Here is a 13418-nt window from a genome sequence, read left to right on the forward strand (position 1 = left end):
TTTGAGGTCGACTCTGGCTCTGGTGTGGCTGTTGCAGTTGAGTGATCAGGAGTGGGAGTACAGCAGCCTGACTCTGTTGGTGCTGACTCTGGCTGCTCCAAGGGGGCTGAGCTGAAGGTTGGCTCTGGTCTTGGAGTAGCTGTTTCAGCTGACTCAGGATATGGAGTGGGAGTAGAGCAGCCTGACTCTGTTGGTGTTGGCTCTGGCTGCTCAAAAGAGGTTGAGCTGAAGGTTGGCTCTGGTGCTGGAGTGGCTGTTTCAGCTGACTCTGGACATGGAGTGGGAGTAGAGCAGCCTGACTCTGTTGGTGTTGGCTCTGGCTGCTCAAAAGAGGTTGAGCTGAAGGTTGGCTCTGGTGCTGGAGTAGCTGTTTCAGCTGACTCTGGACATGGAGTGGGAGTAGAGCAGCCTGACTCTGTTGGTGTTGGCTCTGGCTGCTCAAAAGGGGTTGAGCTGAAGGTTGGCTCTGGTGCTGGAGTGGCTGTTTCAGCTGACTCTGGACATGGAGTGGGAGTAGAGCAGCCTGACTCTGTTGGTGCTGACTCTGGCTGCTCCAAGGGGGCTGAGCTGAAGGTTGGCTCTGGTCTTGGAGTAGCTGTTTCAGCTGACTCAGGATATGGAGTGGGAGTAGAGCAGTTTGACTCTGTCAGTGTTGGCTCTGGCTGCTCAAGAGGGGTTGAGATGTAGGTTGTCTCTGGTGCTAGAGTGTCTGTTCCAGGTGGACGCATGCCCATCTGAATCAGGATCCAGTTGTAGAAGTACTGAGTGGAGGTGTAGACTCCCGGGCGTTTTGTTCTGACACAGCCTTTTCCCCAGCTGGTCACTCCAACAAGCCAAAAGTAGCCAGCATGGTTATCTTTGCACACCAGAGGCCCTCCACTGTCACCCTGCAACAGAGGAAAGAGGATTAGGGTGCTGTTGGGTGGCTGCTGTCAGCACTAGAGGCCTGTTTCTCTCTTGCAGCCCCTGCCACAGCTGTATTCATGGTACAAAAAGGCTTTGCTCAGGTGCTGGAGTCTCAAGAACCTTAGCTGGGAACAGGGTGGGTGTCTGTGAAGGCCCCCTTTTGTATCTGCACAGTGATCCTGGATGGGCAGAGCATAGATCATCCAGAATCTGGATCTGTGGGCTGCTGAGAACACTGGATGGGCTTTCTGGGCAGAGGGGCAGGCCTGGGGAACACGGTCACTTGGCAAGGAAACTCCAGCAGTGGAGGAAAAGTGGTTTGCCAGACAAAGCCCATGGTGACGGGGTACCTTCGCTGCTGGCTCCCAGCACTCATACCTGGCAGGTGTCCATGCCACCCCGTGGGTAGCCAGCACACAGGTTGTGGGTGTGGATGGCCCCAGCGTACCGACGGCTGCTGTTAACCAGCCGGATATCCAGGAGACGGACCTTGGCTTCCTGCAGGACATCACTCGGACCCTGAGCTGCAAGCACAGGAAGGAATGGGCACCCAGCAGCTCTTTGCCAGTTCCACTCCCCTGTCTGGGGGTGAACTCATTCCCTAGGGCTTGGCTTTGCCTCTGGAGCAGTTGTTGAAGCGCTGTGTCCTTTCTGTCTGCCTTTGGGGAGCAGGCCAGGCCCAGCTCTCCAGAGGCATACATCCTACAGCCTGACTTTGGTTTGTGCTGTCAGGAAGCCAAACCCATCTTGCTGGTGTGCCCAGCTCACCCTCAGGGCCCTTTTTGGGAACTCACCTTTTGCAGTGGCAGAACCCCAGCCAGCAATGTAGCAGGTTTTCAGCTCTGACACTGTGAGCGAGGCGTTGGGCACGCAGGCAAGCTGGACGTAGTCACTGCACTCCACGGGCTTGTCCAGCTCCAGCAGGGCGATGTCGTTCTGCTGGGAATCAGCCGTGTACTCCTGGTGGGCCAGGAGCCGCTTGATGTGGCGCACCTGAGTTTCAGGGCCCAGATGGGTCAGCTTGGTGGCCCCGATCAGCACACGCCACATGGTGACATTCCTGCAAGGCAGAGAGGGGTCTGAGGAAGAGCAGAGCCGTGTGCTGTTGATGCCTTAGGATTTTAGCTTTTGTATTTTTCATCCATTTGTAATCCTGCAGTTTTTTACTGTATAACTAAATTCTGCACACAGTGTGAGCTGCTGCTGCTTTCCCATTCTGGTCACAAAAATTCCTCTCCAGGCCTGGCAATCAAGGATACCTCACTGCCTCAGGCCTCGAGAGATGGAAACAAAAGTGAGTTGAGGGGAGCAAACTGGGGGTAAATGACTTCATTACCTGAAGCTGTAATTAGAAGATTAACCCTAAATATGCAAATGGACCAAATTTATAGGTGTGAAAACCTTTGACCCGTGGTCAATTTTGGGTTGTAGCACTTGGGGGGGGTCTTTTGTTTTGCCTAAAATGGACCTGGAGGCCCTTCAATAAATATAATCACTTTTTATTCCTTGTCTGGCCTGTTTTTAGGTAGTCCTGAAAAGGCATCACTGTGGCAGCTCAGCACTTCCCTTCCTTCTGCTTCTCAAGGCAGAGAGGAAAGCAGGGCAATGAGGAGTGTGACTGCCCTAGCATGCCTTAGGCTCCAGGAATGCCACACTGGAGGCTGCTGGGCAGCAGTGGCACGAGCCCAGCCTTCTGAGCAGTCCCTCAGTTGGGCCCCGTAGTATTGAGGTGCTGCAGGCTGGGCAACTGTTTGTGTGGTGAGGATACCCTCATTCCCTGCTCCTCCTTACCTGGCCTGGAGGAAGCAATGGGCTGCTGTGAGGACCCACTGTGGGCTGATGAGGGACCCTCCACATGTATGGCCGGTGCCTATTTTCCTGGGGTCCTGGATGCTGACAATCCAGGGCCAGGCCCCTGGCAGGGCACCTGTGCCAGTCACAATTCGGTAGTCAGCATCTATGGAGTTGTAGTCAGAAGCCATGGGCCGGAGCCCACAGGTCCCTCTGGAAGCACAAAATCATTACTGCCCTTCTGTTCCAGTACCTGGGTGCTGGCAAGGAGGCTCCCACATGGGGTTTGGGGTGTGGCAATGGGGGACAAGCACCCTCCTAGAGCCTGGGGCCATACCTGCAGTTGCCCCAGGTACCATGTGCAGGTCTGTACACAGCCAGCAGGATGAAGAGGTACAGGTACAGAAGATTCATCGCTGTCAGCAGCATCTGTCAGCTGAAAGAGACAAAAGCTTGTCTCTTCCAGTGCAGTCTCTGACGAGTGCTGCAGCAACTGCACTGTCCATGGCACCTGGGGCTGATGTCACAGAGTGGGTGGTTCCAGGTTCTGGGCACAGTGTCCTCAGAGGGCAGGGAAAGGCCACAGCCTCACAGAACCACAGAATGGTTTGGGCTGGAAGGGACCTTGAAGGTTGTGAAAGGCAAAAGGGGTCCCTTGCCTCGCACATGCAAAACGACACCATGGGCAGACAAATCTGGCACAGAGGGAAAGTCACTCCAAAGGCAGTGTTTGGTCAGAGAGGGTGCTCAGAGCCACCACACGATGGAGAAAACTAGCACATCAAAGCTAGAAAGAGGACAGGAAGGAACAATGCCATGTGCAAACTACTTGGGGGGATGCTTCAAGGCACATAAGCCTTAGCTGATGGAACAAACCTGGAAACTCCTGAGTGTTGCAAGAGGAATTGCTGACCATGGCAGAGTGCGAGAAGCTGACAGGAGTTTCAATGCCATGAGGAAGCCCTTCTGAGTCTGTTTATACATTCTCCATGTCTGGAGCAGGGTGAGTACTGCAAATGCCTCAGTGCTGCCTCTTGCTTTGGAGACTGGTGCTGGAGGTCATGGCTGCAGAAAACAAGGGACTGAGATGGAGAGTGCTCATGCACTCACTTTTGTGGTTTGGGAATGGCATTCCCCAGTCTGGTGTTTCCACTGGAACACTGCAAACCACTGCTCCTCACTCCCTTCTCCCTCTCCCCTCCCTTCTCTGGTGGGCTTGAGAATAGAACTGGAAGCACAAAAGTTAAAGACTGTGGGTTGAGACAAGAACAATATAATGGAAACAGCAATGAAACAAGAAAATGAGCAGTAACCGCAACAATATTAATAATGGACTGGGACAATTCACATGCAACCATCCACCCCATAGAGCCTGGCAGTACCCAACCAGGCTGTCATGCATGTTATCCAGCGGAGATTTCTTCCCCTGTCCCTGGAAAATGTTGTGGAGTGGTTCAGAACAACCTCCACGTCCTGGCCATGCCCTGTCCTGGTTATGGCAAAAATTTACCCCATCCTGGCCAGAACCAGGACATTCACCCTCATGATCTGCCCCACAGCTTTGGAATCTGTGCCAGAGGGTCTGGCAGGGCAGGGAGGGCAGTCACCAGGGATTGGCAGACGTTGGAAACTCCTTATCCCTCTCTCTGGCCCCTGGTTTTCCTTGTTTTATGGAATGGAAGAACACATGTCCAACTCCTCCCAGTATCTCCTTCACTGGAAATCCTCCGTGCTTTGATTCCTTCTCTGACATTCTGCTGCACCTGGGGAATGCAGTGGGAAAACCCAAGGCTTTGTGTGAAGGTCACTCCCTCAGCACTTCACCTGAGGTGCACAGGAAGGCTGCCCTGGCTCTACCACACCTCATCCAGAACACCTGGAAGCTCTTCCCTCCCCATTCACACACTCCCCTGCCTTGTCCTCCTCATCCCACAGGGATGCACAGAGGGGCTACCACACTTCACGGTTTGGTAGCCCTGATACCACACTCCTGACTGGAATGGGGTGACCCTGGGGCAGTTTTGGCCTGCATCAGTTCCATGTCCTGCCTCAGCACACCCAGGTTCTCTGTTGGCGTCTGTGCTCATCTCTGCAGCTTTGCTGTCCTGCACCAGGAGTTTGCTGAATAAAATCATCCTCTAGAAAGGACATGTGACACAAGCCCAGGAGTAAGCAGCACCATGGGAGAGTTCAGCAAGGTGCCCTGGGGACAGCCAGGCCAGGCAGGGGAAGGTGGGGGGACCACGGCCTCACTGAAGCAGCCACATTGTACAGCACAAAAAATAAAGCTAAATAAATGCTGGGATGAAATACAGCACTGCTGGGACTGCTCCATTTAGCAAATAACAGTTGTGGGGGAGATTTACAGATGTACTGGGTACATCTGGGAACTGGGGCTCCTGCTGGAAGTCTTCAATCTTGAAGCTCCCAGTTCCCAAAGCTGGTAAATCCTTCCCAGCAATGGCTCCTGAGGCAGGGAGAGGGGTGGAAAGCCAAGGATGGGGCAGAGATCAGAAGGAGCTGGGGAGCTCAGAGAGGTCTTCAAGGGGAAGAGGATTTGTCTGAAAGGCCCTCACTTTTCTGGTCATCTTGGCAACTCTGGCAGGTTTAACAGGAGGTTTGTCTGGAAACAAGACAGGGACATATTGGCATGATGGGTGCTGGCATATTCCAGTCTTAGGCTTTGCAGAGAGAGATTTGCTGTTTCCCCATAGGCCACAGAGGATTTTAATATGAGGTGAACTCCCCAAGCTTGCATCCACCCTGTTCCATGGCCTCTGGCTCTGAGAAATGCTCTCCTGTGCACCCTGCTTCATTCCCTCAGATCAATGGCTGATGTGCCAGCAGCTCCTGCTCCAGAAGGGCAGCACATGATGAAGGTGCCACCCCTGCAGCTGAAAAGAAGGTTCCTTTTGCCATGGCATTCCAGGAGGTCATAAGACACATCATCAATGGAGTCTGAAAAAAAGAAAAATTAGAAGTTGAGGCAGCTGCATTTACCAGTGTGGGCAGTCCAGAGAGAACTGCCTGGACCTGACCCAGTTTGTGGATCAGAGCCAGAAATAGGTTCCCTTAGCTAGAAATGAGACCTCTCTACCCAGAGAGCCAGCTGCTTGCCATTCCATTGCTCCCTGGCCACAAGCAGCACTTCATCCATGAGCTCTCACCCCACAGAGCCCCTAGGTAACCCTGAAAAGACTCCTTCAGTATCAGGGGCTGCAAGAGACCTCTAGATGAGCAGCTAGAGGATTAGGTGAGGAGAAGAACTGAAATAAAATGCGTGTTTTTCCCTGGATTTGTGGAAGACAACAAGAAAGAAATACAGGACCCCAAAAAACAAACCCACTCGATGGGAGAGGCAGGTGAGCACCTCTGGTTCAGGAATTACAGAATGCACTCAACTGCAGCTTGCAGACAAGGATCCTGGCACGTTCCAGCAGCCAGCACTGCCACCTGATCCCAGCATCCCTCTGCCCCATGGATTTACACAGGACCCCAAAGCCCCAGTGGTCAGTGAAAGGAAAACATCCAACTGTCCACACTTGGCAACCTACTCCTGGGTTCTGCAGCCTGTGGAGAAAGACAAATTCCCTCACTAGAAAACTAAGCAGGTTTGAGCTGGGCTTTCTCAAAGCACACTAAAGGCAGAGGTGGGCTTCTCCGTGCTGTTTGGGAAGTGGCACATGAACCACACGGGAATCAGAGAGAGATTATCAACTCCAGAGGCACTGCTGAGCGCAGCCTCTCCTGACTCCAGCTGGGCTCCAGCCCCGAGGTGACCTGTGCCTCCAAACAGAGGGGCCAGAGTGACCTGCACTGACCAGGCCGGCCACAGCTCCGTGTCACACTGACCACTGCAGCGTCCAGCCAGTCCCTCCAGAGGCTCTTCCAATCTCCACCTCCACCTTACAGGGGCATGGAACGCCGCTGATCACACCCGCTGCTCCCTGACCTGCAGCCAGAGGAAGATTTCCTCATTTGCTGCTGTGGCCAGTGGCACCTCTCTGTAGCAGGTTTTGCGTCCTGCTCGGTGCCCCAGTGCTCCAGACAGGCTGGCTCCGTGCTGCTGGGCCTCTCCCGGTCCCTCTGAGCAGGGCTGCAGCCGAGTCTTCAGAACAGCCCCAATTCCCCAAAACAGCCCCCAAAACAGCCCGGCGCTGTCTGTGTGGGGAACATCAAACCCACACCAAGGAATGGCTTTGCCCAGTGCCCCGGGATGGAGCAGCCCCGGCCTGCTCCACCAGAGCCCAGGGCGGCTCTGGGAGCCCTGAGGGCACGAGAGAAGGAAACTTCAGCGTGAGGGTCTGCAGCGGCCAGGGGAACACCAGCGCCTCCGAGCCGCCCTGCCAGACACGTACGGCCCTCCACCACCCTCGCAGTGGTGCGGGAATGTGCTCGCTGCTGAGGGCGGCCTCGCGGCTCGGCGAGCAGCTCGGGCAGGGCCGCCGCTGTCCGCTCCGTGCGGAGCGCAGCCTCCTCCGGACGCGGCCGTGAGGCGGTCTGGGCCCTCGGGTGTCGCCTCCGGCAGAATCAGCGGCTCGGTGGAGCTCACACGAAGCTCTCCCTGGGGCGGGACAGCCCTTGCCCGTGGGGTGTCGGGCGGGCCCCGGGCCGGCCGAGGGTTGCCCGGCTGAGCCCGGGGCCGCCCCTGACGTGGGGCTCTGGGGCAGAGTCCGGCCCGCGGTGCCCAGCAGGGATGCGCGGTTCTGTCTGTGCTCGGGCAGCACCAGAGTAGAGTTTTTCCCTGCTACAGTACCTACGCTACCCCGCGAAAGAGCATCGCTCAGGTTTGACAGGAGGAGAAATCTGTGTGGCCGTCAGCTATCACCTATGGCCCGGTCAGGATACTGATGGATTTTCTGACCTATTCGCTAGGGTCGTGTAAAATGTTAAACTGCAGATGCTTTCTGAAAGCAACTAGTGCTTTGAATGGTACAATCTGGATTACAGAAGCTTTATGTAGTGTTAGGCTGTGAACCACAATAGGTTTATTCTACAAGTTAATAGGGATATGCCAGATCATGTTACACTTCTGTTTTATCTTCTGTTTTGACCCTATGGCAAGCATCAGTTGGGTTTATTTAGCTCTTTATTAGCCCTTTATTTAGCTCTTAGCATTTTTCACATTTTGTGTGAAAAATGAATTAACTTTTAGGTAGATATTTTTAAAGAGGAAAAATGTATTTGTGCCTATTGATGCTGCAGTGATTTGTGGTTTTGAGACCCATCTTGCAAAATACCACATGCTGAGGCTGATTGTCATAGCTCTGAAGCCAGCCCTGGGTATGGAATGCTTTTCATTCTTTGGAGTGTTCATTCCAGGCAGTTCTGTGTAACGAGATCTTTACAGAGCATGGAAGATGCCTCTAGGGGAAGTCTCCATTTTGATTGCTGTGCCTAGACTAATTCTGATACTCCTGAGTTTGCTGTCAGGTTTTTACGATGCTGAAATGTGTGTTTTCCAGGTTCCTGTGTGGGCTATTTTTCACTAAGAATCTAGAAAATATCTTGGCTTTTCGTGGGGTTTAGTGCAAAATAGGTTTGACTGTAGGAACCACATTGTTGCAAAGATGAAGCATGCAATTAAAGTTCTTTCTAATAATTTGAGATGATTTAAATATATGTCAAATGAAATGCCATAGTCAAGGAACCAAAGCAGTCGAATGAATTGCCTATAAATTCCTTTGGCATGAAGCGTGTTGAGTGAAATGTTTATTTCTTCTAAGCAATAGGTCATAAGAGTGTTTAAATAAAGGTATAGTATATATAATGCACTGGAGCACAATCCATGGATTAGAGTGAAATTTCAACACTCAGTTCCTTTACTTAGAGAAGTCCACCTATGCCCAGATGGATTAATTAATTGTAGTGGTAGAAAATACAGGGTGTAAAACACAGCTGACTGTTGAGCTTAGTATATCACTATGTTGTAGAGAAACTCAAGAATCAAGAAAATTCTAAATAAGTAAATGCTAATTTGTCATGCAGTACTATGGTATTTTCAGGCAGCTAATCAAGAAAATTTGAATTGGAAGACCGTCAAACTTGTTTCATACAATAAAACTCTGAGAGACTTATCTACAAATAGAAACACAAGGAGCATCCTTTTTTGTACTCAGCAAAGAGCTGGAGTATGTTGTGCTGTTACGGAGGTTTATTTTTATAAACTACTCCAATGAATTTTATAAGCATGTAAAAGATTGTAAGTGCCCTGAAACATGTTTATTCTTGGACTGGCAATTACATACATGGATTCAGTTTTGATTTTCTTTAAAATAAAAATAAAAATATTTCTCTGGAGTAATTTGCTCTCGGTAACAAGAGTCATCTGCAAGAGAAATATCCAAACCAATTTCTGGGCAGTGGAAGTAGCTTTATTTTTTATAACATTCTTAGTACCTGTGACCAGGGTTGGTAGAGTGCCAGTCCTGCCAGCTTTAAGGAGCTGCATGTAAGTGTACCCTCGTTTCCTCAGAATCCCAGGGATGTGGACATTTCTTTGAGATGAGCTTTTAGGAAGCCCCAGAACATCTGGTGGTGTGACATCTTCCTGCATGCTCTGTTTCTGCACGTGATGTTTTCCAGTGCTTTCAAACATCCCTTCCCTTCTGTTTTTTCAGATGGTTATTTAGACCTATCTTGAGAGCTACTCTCTTCAGCCTCAGCTTTATCCAAGATACAATATGGTTATTATATAACCTAGTATTTTTTCATTTTACTTCCATTTCATTACATAACCTAGTATTTTACATTGTTACTTGCACAGCAGAATAACTGCAGAACTCTGCTCGATCCAGGTTATACTGAAAACTAAAAAAAATGCTATTTTTACATGCCTGACATTTTTCTTGCATATTTGAGCTTAGGTATTATGTTTGCTCATTTCAGGAGTGCTTCTGAACCACAGTCCAGAAAGAAGAAAAATCTTCTTGGTTGAAGTTGAACATTTGTCTCTAAGAGTAAGAACAAAGCCATGCCAGTGCTTTCAGAAGACTCAGGTAATTCAGCTGCATGCTTTCAACAGAGCAGTGACTGAAATCTTGTCATACCTGTTTCACACATAAAAATAATTTAAATAGGAGTAAAATGTAATAGAATTAAGATAATTCAACTGAAGTTTCTGAGCAATTACCTACAAGAAGGAAGGTGGAATGTAAAAGGTGAAAATTAATAAAGTTTGTCAGGATCAGTTTCCTACTAACCCTAGAGCACCCAAATATACTCTGATAGACCTGAATATACTCTGATAGACTTGAATATATTCTGATAGATCTGAATATATTCTGATAGACCTGAATATATTCTGATAGGCAGAATTGGACCCCTCAGTGTAACAGTGCCTTCTACATGTGCTTACTAAAGATCAGCCCATATATCTCTGCTGCTTGCTGTGTCATTTCTTAATATTTTCTGAACAGGGGTTGATAAACATTGTAAATATCCTTCCTTTTAACTTAAAATAAGTGTCTTTGTTCAAGGCTACTTTACTAGCTTCTCCAGTATGCTGCCCAGGAGAAGTCACAGATAATAAATGATGCTTAGGATTAAAGCAGGAGTGAGTTTGAGTCTCCTGGATCAAAAGCCACTCTAAGGTTCGTGGAGAGAATAGCCACAGGAATAGATTTGAACCCCCTCCACCTTTTTATATTTCCTGTTTTGTTTTGGTCCTGTGTTCCCAGACATGGTTCACCGGGAAAAATCTGGCCTTTGTCTGGCTCTGTGTGTTGCAAAATTGGGATATTTAAATATTTTTTTAGAAAACTAGCCACAAGCTTTGATTCCACCACAATGGAAATCTACACTTTATCCTTTCTTCCTCTGGTCAGGCCTGGCTTTTTATAGGTGCCTCAGAGTGGAAGGGGCAGGATAACACTTGTAAGCAAAGCTGCTGGGGAGGTAGAGCTGCTACCTGTGCAAAAAAAGGTCATTCAATCAGTTTGAGAGTCTGCTGTGGTACTAAAATTTCAAATTTGTAAGAGGGGAAACAAAGGGTTCTGGAAACAAGGAGTAATAAACATGAAGTGTTAAATGTGAAAGATAATTTCTTAAGAAATATATATTGCTTTGTTAGATTTTGCCTTAATATGATGGTGTGCTTGACACTTATGAGGGGAGTGTTGCAAAATGAGCTGTGGATAAACACGAGATAATCACAAGTCTCTGCAAATGTGATGATCATCAATGTGATACCCAAATAAATGTAGTGACTGTTAAGACTGCAGTAGAAGGTCCTGTGAGAAATGCTGTGTAGAATGTTTTTGTTCTGTCCTGAATCTAAATTTAGGGTTGCATGAAACTGTGGCCCTTTTGACATCTCAGCTAAGACCTGATTCAAATCATAAAGAGGAAATGGGATTCCTTAGGGATGTCTTCAGTGAAAGAAGTCTCAGCTACCTGATGAAGGTAAAAGTTTGTATTTATTTATGTACATTCTCCTTACAGTTTACTTTTTCTCTGTTCCCTTGATTTATCAACCATTTACTTTGCCAAACCTTTTTTTTAAGAATTCTGTACTGACCAAAGCATATGTGTGCTTAAGAACAAACACTAATAATGTTTGACAATTAATATGTTGAACCTATTAAAACCGAGATCAAGGAGTAGAATGTTGCTGGCAGAGGTTCCAAAAAGTGCAAGAGGCTCCAGGGAATGGGGAAAATATGCAGATGGGATAGAAAACCTAATATCCCATTGAGTATGGGATAGAAAACTTCATATATGGGATAGAAAACCTCACATGCCATTGAATATGGGACAGAAACCCTCACATATGGGATAGAAAACCTCACATTCCATTGCATATGGGATAGAAAACCTAACACCCAACCTATAATAAAATCCCCTAATATAACTTTAGTTGCCAAGTATTGGTTATGCAAAAGCCAGATGATGCCTCTTCACAGAGATAATCTAGTTTATGAATGTATGGGAAATTAATTCAATAGTCCAGTTTTAATTTTTTAATGTGGAGGTGGGTTTTTTTGGGGGTGTTATTTGGTGGGGGTGTTTTGTTTTAATTTTGGTTCTGAGTTTCTTTGGGGTGGGTGTGCTAGGGAAGAAGTAAAGGGTTTGGGTTTGGGTGTTTGCTTTCCAGCCTTAGCACAGGGATGTGGCTTCCTCAGAGAGGGTGGTAAGGATGCTCAGTAGGGGAACATGAGGCACTTTGCCAAAATATTCCTTATGTCTTTGACAGATGTGGAGTCAGTCTGAGTGCCAGCAGTGTCTGCAGGGGAGCTGTGGACAGTTCATCTATCACAACACTGGGGGTGGCACAAAGCTCTTCTGGTCTGCCCACTGCTCAGAAATCCTTGCTCCTGGCTGTGGAACTTCTGGCTGTGGAACTCCTCCTCAGCCTGTGTCCGGCCAATCTTCAGCCTTGAGACTTTCTAGAACGGTGTTCCCTGAGTCATGAGAGTTGAGTTTCAAGTCCCGCACCCAGGGATTCCACTGCTGGGCAGCATAAAACAGTGTTCCCAACTGCTGTCCTCAAGAGCTGTAGCCCCCTGTGACCTGTGTCCCTTCTCCCATCAGAGCTTTGTTTTGCTGGTGCCTGGCTTGGGAGTCCTTGCCTTGCACAGGAGACTGGACTGGACTACAAACACATGCTAACAGTGGTAACAGGCAACTTTATTTACACAACTAAATAAATTTCAGCATTTGTGCATGCAGAGGAGGAAGATTGGCAGGACAGAGGACGCCTTTGACCTGAGGCTGCCTTTGGACGAGCAGGCACTGCCCCAGTATGTAATGGTCATGGTCCACTGCAGCCTGCAGTGGATCCTGTTCATCCTGCTGCCCATGTCTTTTTTCTCATGAGGCCCAGCAGTATCTGGTGCACCCGAGTTAAGAATTTCACCACTATCTGGTATGGATGTGGAGCAGGCAAGAGAGGTTGCCTTGACATTGGCTCCTCAGAGGGGTTTGAGGTCGACTCTGGCTCTGGTGTGGCTGTTGCAGTTGAGTGATCAGGAGTGGGAGTACAGCAGCCTGACTCTGTTGGTGCTGACTCTGGCTGCTCCAAGGGGGCTGAGCTGAAGGTTGGCTCTGGTCTTGGAGTAGCTGTTTCAGCTGACTCAGGATATGGAGTGGGAGTAGAGCAGCCTGACTCTGTTGGTGTTGGCTCTGGCTGCTCAAAAGAGGTTGAGCTGAAGGTTGGCTCTGGTGCTGGAGTAGCTGTTTCAGCTGACTCTGGACATGGAGTGGGAGTAGAGCAGCCTGACTCTGTTGGTGTTGGCTCTGGCTGCTCAAAAGAGGTTGAGCTGAAGGTTGGCTCTGGTGCTGGAGTAGCTGTTTCAGCTGACTCTGGACATGGAGTGGGAGTAGAGCAGCCTGACTCTGTTGGTGTTGGCTCTGGCTGCTCAAAAGGGGTTGAGCTGAAGGTTGGCTCTGGTGCTGGAGTGGCTGTTTCAGCTGACTCTGGACATGGAGTGGGAGTAGAGTGCCGCGCTCCCCAGCCCCAAGTGCCCTCTGATGTTGCGCTCAACCCCGGCTAGCTCGGCACCTGGGGTGAGGACGGGCAATGAGGCACCTCTCGCTGCGCCCTGATGGGGTTTGAGAGGTGTCCCCGTGGGTCCTGAATCAGCAGCGGCTACCCTAAGGCGGCAAGGAAAAGCCGGAATCTGCTGGGGTAAAAGTCTTCTTTAATCTGGAGCCAACGTGGCCAACGCAAAGAAGATACACCAACAGGAAACCCCCCCAAGCTGGAACCCCGAGTGGGGTTC

The sequence above is a fragment of the Lonchura striata genome, chromosome 27 (assembly GCF_050655825.1).
Source record: "Lonchura striata isolate lonStrDom1 chromosome 27, ASM5065582v1, whole genome shotgun sequence".
NCBI classification, from domain to species: domain Eukaryota; kingdom Metazoa; phylum Chordata; class Aves; order Passeriformes; family Estrildidae; genus Lonchura; species Lonchura striata.